The sequence below is a fragment of the Ixodes scapularis genome, unplaced genomic scaffold (assembly GCF_016920785.2).
Source record: "Ixodes scapularis isolate PalLabHiFi unplaced genomic scaffold, ASM1692078v2 PGA_scaffold1__304_contigs__length_218370807, whole genome shotgun sequence".
In the NCBI taxonomy this organism is placed as follows: Eukaryota; Metazoa; Arthropoda; class Arachnida; order Ixodida; family Ixodidae; genus Ixodes; species Ixodes scapularis.
This window is the reverse complement of record NW_024609846.1, coordinates 127,941,736-127,952,660: the sequence shown is the minus strand read 5'-3', so window position 1 is coordinate 127,952,660 and position 10,925 is coordinate 127,941,736.

Here is a 10,925-nt window from a genome sequence, read left to right as displayed (position 1 = left end):
CATCGCCTCCAGGTGTCCACCTCGTCGGCAACGCACGCCGTCGTCTGGTGCGGTCGAGCGAAACACTGCACGGGGAACTTAATTTCGTTAACTATATTTATATAGCTAACGCTAAGAATCTTGACATTATGACATGTCTGTTTATAGTGACTAGAAGGGGAATAATTTTTTTTTGCTCTAAACAATATGTTTGGGTGCCCTTGCAAGTTGAATAGCGTCAACTCAAATACTGTTTGGGGTTCTTCTTATCAAAGCCGAAACAAAGCTAATTTATAGTTCATCGATTTCTTTTTTTCTTATGTACATGAATGTAATATATAGTCCAGAAATACTATATACAGATGTCACTCAGATAAGATATCATTATACCAGAAAGGGCAAGCGAATACTAATATTAGGGGTTTTTGATAGGAGCACAACACAGAACTTTTATATATATAGGGGTACATATATTTTACAAGTGGTAAACACGCAACATTCTTCTGTTGTGTTATAACCTTCGAATGGCCGTTAGCCTGAATATCCACTCTTAATGTTCTGCTTCTTTTAATGTTTCATTCTCTTTTTTTCAGTTGCAATATATGTATTTGCACCCCGATACCTTTTCGTTCAAGAGGAAGAAAATCACCGTTATCGCTCGGCATCGCTGACGATCTCTAGCGTTCACTATTTAATTTTTTACAAGCAAACTCAGTATGACCAAAAAAAGAAGAGGCGTCGTCTGCTAACCAATTCTGACGAACCGTCTGCATTCACAAACTCGGTTAGCAGACGACGGCTTTGTCTCCCGTCACCTGAGTACATGTAAAGTGGAATTAAAGCCTTCAAATTAGCGTGCCAAAAGAATATTATTACGTGGTAGCTAAAATAACACCCACGTCCATCGTTCAGGAAGAGTTTTCCATGCGAATTTAAGACATCGCAGCAGACGGATCACACCGGTGGCGTTCCAGACGCGCGCAGCGTTCTAGCCTATGACAAAAACTGAAAGCTAATGAAACGCTGATATTCTAAATGTGATATAGTATTTCTTGACTATATTTTATATTTATCTACATAAGCAGAAACAAAAACGTCGGTGAGCTGCAAATGTGCTTTGTTTCGGCTTTGATAAAAAGTATCCCAAACAATATTTCGAGTTGTCGCTATTCAACTTGCAATCGCACCCGGGCATATAGTTTAGAGAAAAAAAAATGCACTCTCTAGTCACTATAAATAGACATGTCATAATGTCAAGATCCTCAGCTTTAGCTATAGAAATATAATTAACGAAATTAAGTACCCTGTGCAGTGTTTCACTCGACCTTAGCAGACGACGGCGTGCGTTCCCGACGAGGTGGACGCCTGGAGGTGATGCCGTTCTGCCTCATATTTAAAAAAATAATTTCTCCAAAATAACAAAAAGTACTTTTCCAATTTTTTTATATGTTGAACAGATGGGGTCGGTTAAACTTTTGGCTATTTCAGAAAATGCGAGCGCCGTTACCCACATGGCTTTTTTTACCCTCTATAGGGCCGTTTTTGAAGAAACATGTCATAATCACCATTTAATTAAAAACTGTCCGAATAACTTTTTACTGTTGTAATGCAACCTAGTCGAGCATAAGGTACAGAAAAATAAGTGCAAAACGTTTCTTAGTCAAATTTTAATTTCAAGTTGGCTAAAAAAAAATCAAGAAATCTTAAAAATTGTTTTCGGTTTGGAGTGCCTGTCTGGACCCAAAATGGCGGCGTAAGGTGTTTTCCTTTCAAGGGAAGATAGAATATATTTATGCTCGATTGCATGCAAACGTAAAATTATGTGGTAAGAATAGCTTTTTTTCAGCAATTTTTTTTAAATACAGGAGGTTTCCTCAAATTCCTTGCACTTTGGAGCATGACGTCAGCAAAAATAAACATAATTGAGCCCTCAAACTTAGCCATCCTAACTTACAAATGTGTCATTATTCATATTATTTTTTTCAAGCATATCAAAAATATGACGAAAATTGCCGTCTCCTTTGGCGTGGAATGACCCTTCTGCTTTCTCTTAAAGCGCATATACACACTTAAAATTTTTACACCCTTATTCGTGTAAATGGCTCGTCCTCTGGCTAACGCCTTTATTCGTGTAAGGGTGTTAGCCGCCGGAGGTGGTGAAAATCGTGTTAACTGCTAACACCCTAAAAACAATATGGCGGCCAGTATGCGACAGGCGATACGAGCCTGGCGAGCCGTACGCGGCTTCTCGCCGGAGCAAGAGCATACGGCTCGCACGCTCGTTTGGTGTCATCTGTAGGCGCAAAAAACTTTCCAAACATCTCTATGTCCAAACGCCAACACCGCAAATAATACGAGTAAGGCCGAAACCGCTGGAGACTGAACCGCCGAGACTGTCGCCGAAGTCTCGCTCGGCCTGCTCAATGCCGGTCGCATTTTCATCGCATCAGAAGCGCTTATAAAGAAGGGATAGCTTTACAAAACACTGACAGGCTGGCTTTATTGAACAAAACGCCCACTTGCCATGGACGACAAGTTGACAACGAATCGCTCCGACACCCTCTGTCGACAGCGGCTAGGAGGTATCGCACTCGCGCTCCGCGTGGCTCTCGATGAACTGTTGTCTGTGCTCACCTCTGTTACGTGCGTTATCAACTCATGAACGTTTGCGCGTGAACAGCGGCATTCAGCACCTAGAACACGCGCTGGGGAAGCCGCCTAACCTCCTTTTGTTGCAATCAGGCAGCATAACACGGCGACACAGCTACCAGCGGAACCGAACAACTCGGAGCGATCAGCACGACGGATGGACTAATAGCATCCAGCCCTCTAATAGTTATAGATCACCAACCGCCACACTTTTCAAATCGGGCGGCGACAACCCCCATCTAGCGACGAAAAACAAAAGTGATCAACATTTGAAAAAAGAAAATAGCAATTGTTTGGTGCCCACCGCGCGGTTACATTCACTTACGACACGGACATACACACAACACTATACATACACACGGGTATACAAGCACTGATCAATTGCACAACACGCAACAAATAGTACACACATCCTACTTATACAAACCAACAAGTGCCCCGTGCGGTATATATGCCCTCCTATTTCGCGCATCGGTTAGCCCAGTGACCACACTAGTCTTAATCAAGATATGAAAAGATTACGCCAATTTTATTTTTCAATAATAATGTTTCTGCATTTGTCTTAGGTAGGTACACATATCCCTTAATACCTTCTTACAGCATAATGTATTATAATGTTACGCGCCTAACTTCTAGTAACTCAACGTGAGTAACGAGAAAAAAAAATCGTGTGAATTCTGTCTGGCAACCACACTCGCGGCGTGGTTGCTATGGCGACGCTGTCGGTACGCGCGCCGGCAGCCGTCCAGCTGGTTCGGCCGTTCGGCTACGGCCGAGTGCGCGAGTCCACGGTGAACGCCGCGAACGCAATCGAGAAAACAAAGCGTCGACTACTGAAGCTGTACGTAACCGAGTTTCCGCCCGTTCGCTGCCGAATTCTTCGTAGTCTTCTTCCGCCCGCTCGAAAGGGAGCAGCCTACCAGTCCGATTACCGCCGTGGCTTCAGTGGCTTCATCTTCGGAGGGAACTGTCAACTGAATTAGTTCCGAAACGCTGGTGCATCAGGCAGCGCAACGTGGCGCGGTCCACGCACGAAGTCGGTAAGTAAACAAAACACTCAATGCCGTTCCATTCTTTTTTTTTTTTTGATCTACGGGGGCGCGCGGTGTTTCTGGGTGGCTCAAGGTATGGGAAAGCAACCGGAAAAATCGGCGCCTGATCGACCATGGGGTGAAAATTTCAAGGCGTATCGTATGCAAACGACAGCGTTTGCCAGCGGAAGACTCGGTCGTCCGTGGCGAACGCATTTTTAGTATTTTTAAGGATGTTCTAGCTGCAAAAGAAAGGAGCGCCTTAAAATTTCACAAGGTAAAATACACTGCTGAGGAAACGACGCCCCTTTGCGTGCAGGCGCCGATTTTTCCGGCAGAGTTTAGCGCGCTGTGAAATGCAGTGTGCATTTAGGGAGAGTTTTGGCATAATATAATGTTGCTCATTGGAAATAAAAAAAAGAAATGCTGGCACCATATGCTTACACACTCTTAGTTATTTTTGGAATCTTAAGTACCCTTTTTGTGGCAGGTACTGGACGCCAGCACATTTTACGTAGGAACGAAGAGTGGAATCCGGCCAATTCCCTTCCACATTAACATCAAATGAGTGCTGTGAAAGCAAAGAAGAAAGTGAGGGTGAAACAGTTCCTGCAGTAGTAAGTGCCAGAAACAAGAAAAGTGCCCCGAAGTGGAAAATATACTCCCTTGAAAAGGATCCAAAAGAAATAGAGGTTATCAGGTGTACCGCCGAGCGTCACAGACCTGGACACTCCATTTCAGTTTTTTAAATGCCCATGCCCTGATGAGCTGTTTACAGCGATATTTGAGGGGACCATCCTGTATTGAACTCAATGCCACCATGAACACCATTTTCGGGTTCTGGTCACACCTCCACGCAGGATGTCCTGCTTCAGATCAAGGAGGATATCCTTGACAGAATCTCCTGTACGACAACGCGGGCGGTCCTGGCCCTGGATATAAAGGGCGCCTTTGACAACGTCAGTCACACGCTGGTGTTCGAGAACTTGGCCTCAACTGGGTGCGGGCCCCGGATGTATGATTATGTGCGGGACTTCCTGAGCAACTGGATGGCCACCATCGGAATCGAGTCCATCCGCACAAGCACCATCCCGATACCGAGCAAGGGCAATCGGCAAGGCTCTGTCCTGTCGCCCACCTCGTTACCTGGCGATGTGCAAGCCGCCTCCTCTACTGGAACGGATTCCCCGGATGAAGCATACACTCTATGCCACTCTATGTGGACGACCTGACGATTTGGCCTACGTCGGGATCGGACAGCGGGAGGCAAGACTTCCTCGAAGAAGTCATTGAGACGGTGCAGAACTACCTCTAGGCCGGCAACCTCCAGCGCGCCCCCGATAAGTCTCAGCTGTTGCTCCTCCGCGCGGGCAAGCCAATTCCCGAAGAAGAAGAAGGCGGACATCCGCCTCACGTTAAAGGATGGTACCCCCGTGCCGGTGGTGAAGCGGGTTCGGATCCTGGGGCCTTCACCTCCAGCGGGACGGCGGAGCCAAGTACACGGTCGACCGACTCGTCAAGACAACCACGCAAGTCATGCGCATGGTGAGAAGGATAACGAGTCACAGACACGGGCTCCAGGAGTCGGACCTGATCCGGCTGACCCAACCACTCGTCGTGACCCACATCGCCTGCGCAAATCCGTATCTCAACCTGCTGTCGAGAGGTAAGGGCAAGATGGACGTGATTATTCGCAAGGGGTACTAGCTGGCACTGGGGGTGCTACCGTACGCGTCGAACGCCAAGCTCCGGCGGCTAAGTGTAAACAACACCTTCCAGGAACTCATCAACATGCACCTAGCCAGTCAGTGGGAGCACCTGGCCCTCACACTGAGTGGGCGGCATGCCCCGAGCTCGCTCGGCATCCCAATCCCCGCATCGCAATGTGAGGCTATCCAGCTGCTGCTGGTCCTTTGGGACAAGATCCAGGTGGCACCAACCCCGTGGAAGCTGAACCCATCTTTGCATCCAGGTCGCTGGATGGCTCCCGGTCCCTTGATTCCGCTTGGTCCCGTCGTGTAGCATAGGGCCCCTGGTAGCAATTGGTTGCTAGCCCAGCATTTAAGCATACTCCAGCCTTTTTGTATGTAAAGCAAAACAATTACTGCAACTGAATACTTCTTACCTGACAATAATCGTAGTTTGCACTGCTCAATGCCCTTCTGTTTTATCTAAAATACCGCAACTAAATACTCCACTGCGGTGCAGGTGAAGTTTCTACTTCACCTGTTGCCCTTCTGTTTTATCTAAAGTACCGCAATTAAGTACTCCGAGTACCGGTCGGAGCTCTGCGGTGCCAGGTGAAGTTTCTGCTTATAAAAAAGTGTCTGCCCGAAAGCTTGCTTCGGTACCACGAGCTGCAACAGGAAGCCTGATGCAGAGGCTTTAAGAGCAAGCTCCATGCTTTGAATGTTGCTAAGCATGCGCGCTTGTGCAGTGCAACTGTCGTTCAGGACAACGTGCTCATTCTTGGCATTTCAGTTTCACTTGCACTTAAAGGGATGTTGAACCGAAATCTGGATTCCATAAAACACGGCGGCAAAAGCGTGTAACAAGATGCTACAAACACCAAAACATCACTCATACAGCGATATTTCGAATGGATGACCTTATTTTTAAGAATAGGAGGCGCATTTGACAGATTTGTTTGTCTTGTTTCTACGAGAAGGAAAGGGAACGACCTCGCGTCTTCTCCACCTCGCCGCCTTGAGGGGGCGAAGCAGAGAGAGGAGAAAACGAGATATCTTGACGTCACGCGCCTCATCGGCCTCGTTCAATCTCAACCTCTTTCTCCAAAAATACGGCCGTCCATTCGAGATATCGCCTTGTGACTACGAGTAGTGTTTTAGGGATTCTAGCGTCCCGCCTACGGCTTCTGCATCGTTTTCTGAAATCCAAATTTCGGTTCACCAGCCCTTTAAAGGGAAATGGAGTGTGGCAGCGATGGGATGATTTCTTGTGTCAGCCGGAGTTGCCTACCATTACCACTGTAGGGCAGCAAAGGCTACAGGCATGCAAGAGCGACTTTGAGAAGCGCTTTCGCAGAACAAGAGCTTGCGATAGAGCGTGTACTAGCTCGCACTTGTCGCCTTCGACCGCGCTGTCACCCTGGCAAGCCTTCGGCAACACCTTCAGAATGCCCGCATTCTTCAAGAAAGCCACAATGTTATGAATATACCACAACAATGCCTGGCTTTAATTTTTTTCTAAAAAAGAGCATTTATGAAACTTTGAAAATGCAGCAGTGCACGCTCATTACCTTCGGTACTGCTTAGTACGTGCTCACTCACGCTCACCTTATCCAGGCTGAAAAGCTTGTGCTCGGACGGGGCATATTGAACACTGGTGGTGCCTTTTGACTGAAGTAATATACAAAGTATGAACAGGAGTGATAAAGAAACACAACATTTAATGCCGGTCATCTCCACTTTTAAAAAGTATCTCAACGTGAGATTAATTTGACATTTCGTAGTAAGGGTGATGAATTCCAGACAGGGTGACACAAAACGTTTTGATAAAAACGTAAAAACAAAATGTAACTACTCCATACAGGTGCCTAATACCTAGTTTGATGACTAGGAAACAACACGGAGGACTAGAGAAATGTGATGAATATAAACGAATAAAGCTGGTCATGAATTGAAGCATACTTAGGTGAGCCACACAACTTGCAGCTGCCATCTCAAGAAAAACAAACAAAGCCTTTAATGATTTCGAAAATCGAAACAACCCTGGCAGGAGTTTCACAGACTTTGGCGATTGCACTATGTGATCAGCAATCACATAGTGCAATGTTTTCTTGATTGTATTAATCACCTTGATTGCAACTTGCCATAGCTGTGAGTAGATTAGAATAAGACAAAGCCTCTCAAGAAGGCAGCTCGTATTGTACGTCTTCAGGCCATGGGCGAAGCCGAAAAGCCAGTGGGCCGCCATGACCACAGTCAAGCCTTCGAAAAGCCAAATGATTCCCTCCTGCATATAAAAGCAGAATTGATTCAGTCAGAGAATAATAAAGGCCGCACTGGTGAGTATGATTTTAAGCATGAAATGCTTTTAGCTCCCGGCCACCAAACTGATGACATATCTTTTTGGGAACTAATGCCAAAAATCACTTCAAAACATCCCAGGTTTCGAAGTTGACTTTTGCGTTGGTTTTCTTATTTGAAACCGGCTTTGAAACCTACTGGGTCTCGAAGTCAGTTTTGGATCAGAAAGGTGTGCACAAGCAGGGTTCAAAATTTGCTGTCAAAATTTTGTTTCCTTGAGACAAGGAAACAAAAAGGAACATACACACCATCGTCTCAAAACCAGCACAGCATACAGCTGTCATTTATTTCCACAAGTCTTCAACCTTGTCATCCCACACGCTACACATGCTATGGAACCTATTCCTACACACACTATGAAACTTATTAATTCCGAACTACAGCTTTAAAAAAATTATCCAACATTCAAATTACTTTTTTGTATGACATCTCACTAACGAATTGTAAACCAAGAGCGAATCATTCGTTTAAATCGTTTGAAGCAATCGCCTGACGAGGAGCCCGTTGTCGTCACGCTTTGACGGCGCACTTTAGTTCACCTTTCTGCCGCCGTCTTGGGGGGGGGGTCTCAGGCATCGTCCCCGCGCGAATATTACCACAACTGTTTAATTGATTGGTGCGGCACACAAACTTCTGTTCGGGCTGGAACTTGGTCAACAGTGTCTGAGATGAGCCCGACGCCCATTTCAGACGTCAAATAAACTTTCGAAATTGCTTTTATAATCTCTTTAAGAGTTTGAATGCAGGCGTCTATAATTCGCAAAATTTAGTGGCCGCGATTATGTCCTCTGTGACCGATTTGCAAAAATAAATGGTTTTACAGTAATGATTCGGATTGTGATTTATTGGGAATTAACCAGTGCTGTTAAAAACATGCTCTGTATTGTCCGCTCTGCTGGTGTTTTTTCTGCCGTCATTGCATCCACGCAGCTTGAAAGTGCACTGCTTTATGCGACAGGTGGCACGCACACACCGTGGCACTCCACTTCATAGCGTGGCATGTGGTGGCAGCAAAAGCCTCTGCCAAAAACATGCTAAGCACAGCATTTGTGGCGGCAGAAAAGATACAAGGCTATTATCTTGTTCCCGAGAGTATAGTATGTTGCAGGTTAAGACGGTACGGTGAGGGGAAGAAGCTCCGTCTACACTCTTTCCACTTTAGCAGAAAGGATGCTATAGAGAAAGGAAGGAAACCGCCAATCGTGGCAAGCAAACCCTTTTTTGGACTGGCAGAAGTGATGGGAGACGCCAGGCAGTGTAAAAAAAGGGGAAGGGGGGGGGGGGGTGAACTGCAAACGTGTTTACCAAGAATAAAAAGGGGGAAGAGTGAAAAGAGGTATTCTTCTGTAGATTCCTTTTTCTCCCGGAGCGGTGAATGTGCCATGGCCGGACTGGGCTCAACTCAATGCCCCAAATCATATTTAAAAAAAAAAATTATTGCCGGCAGAGTTTTGCGGACTCCTAAAATGCCTTTACGGAGAGGTTCCACAAACCCTCTTTCCAGAACCGTTGGCCTAGATTGCGGGCATGGGCATCTGCAGTACGTTTTGCAGGAAAAGAGGGGGGAGGGGGGCAAACCTTGTTTTCTTTCAAAGTTATAGGTTTGAAAGCTACACCCCTTCAGAATAATCCCCCCCCCCCCCTTTTCCGCCACTTTGCTGACGCCCATGATTGTCGGCACCTCATCACTTACAAAATGTTTCCTAGGACCCATGTGTAGAAAGTAGGAGCCACCATTCAAGCCCCTGTTATGACTACAGTGCAAACATATCACAATAGAAGGGAAGAACAATAAATAATAATGGACAGCCTGACCGGAAACAATATTGGTACAGTTTCAGTCTCGCTGCTCAGCTTGCCAGCTGAGCCAGGCTAGAAAAACGAAATAGGCAAAGTGAATGAGTTGCGAGTATAAAGATGCAACAACAAAATCCTACTGGCATTCTTAAAAAATGTTGGGGCCTTCTTGTCAATGGAAAAGGCACTCAGTAATTAAATCCAATACTCTTTTGGATAGTGAGATTGATATCGTGGTAAGGTGGGTGCTAGTCCCAAGCTCTTGTTTTAGCACCAGTGGGTGTCAAGTTACACACAGCCAGAAAACAAATCAGCATAGCCAAACGAAGCACAGGACAATTGCATCCGTAAAATAGCCGATGTTTCATATTTCAATTAGTTTTTGATCTCACTCTGCACAGCACACAATTCATAGCAGACGATTGTCCCTTTTTGGCTCTGTTCGCAGATGACTTGCCAGTCTGTTCGTCGTTTTGTTTCTGTCAGAGAATGATACCTACCTAGTAGCAAACAAACTCATTATTATTCCCTCATGTTAGCAGGCGATCCGTCTGGTAGCGGTATTTTATAGCGAGTTCGTTTCACACGCACTGGCACCGTTCGAGTTCTCTCCCAGAATGCATCGCACTCGCAGAGTGTTGCACTGAGAACTGGACTCAAACGAATTCGCCAAATGCACCAAGTGCGGAAGACTGATGCTGCCGCCATCTATGTTGTAGAAAGAATACCGACCTCAAACCGAAACTGGCGCCTTGCTGTTCGGAGTGATGGGTGGGAATGCGAGAGTACAGTCGCTACCAACGTTTATCTAGAAACGTTGGTCGCTGCAGCCTTTAGTTTATAGTTGCGATGACTTCAAGCAACACGGCTGTCATAGGGATAGTTACAGACGGCGTAAATTTCCGCAACCAGCTGTCTACAAAGCACCTGGTTGCGATCTTTCAATTCTCATAACCGTTTACACAGAAGAAAATGGATGATGCTGTCCGAGCAGAAGCTTGATTCATTTCAGCATGGCATTATGCGTGGACCACTGAAAGGGTACGCCTTAAAACTAGTCTGCTGGAATACCCAGCAAAACTTTTCGGTTTTCGATCGTCATTACAGGTGGATCAGATATTAGCTTTGGTGAGGGCGTCGAGAACGAGAGCTTTCTCGAACAAAATAAGACGGGGCAAGTTAGCTGAAGTAGGTAAATGTTAAACATGATGATGTTGCCCAAGCCTCAGGTAAAATCACTAAATTTAGCTTTCTCTGATGCTTATTGGGCAGTCAAAGTTTCTGCTGGGGCAGTTTTGTCGACAAATGTTCAATTTTTCACCCGCACACGTTGGTGATAAACATCTCGGGGGCCGCTGATGCATTTGTTCTGAGCATTTCTTTACACACTGGTATATTTCAGCGTTTTTATGGCAACAGA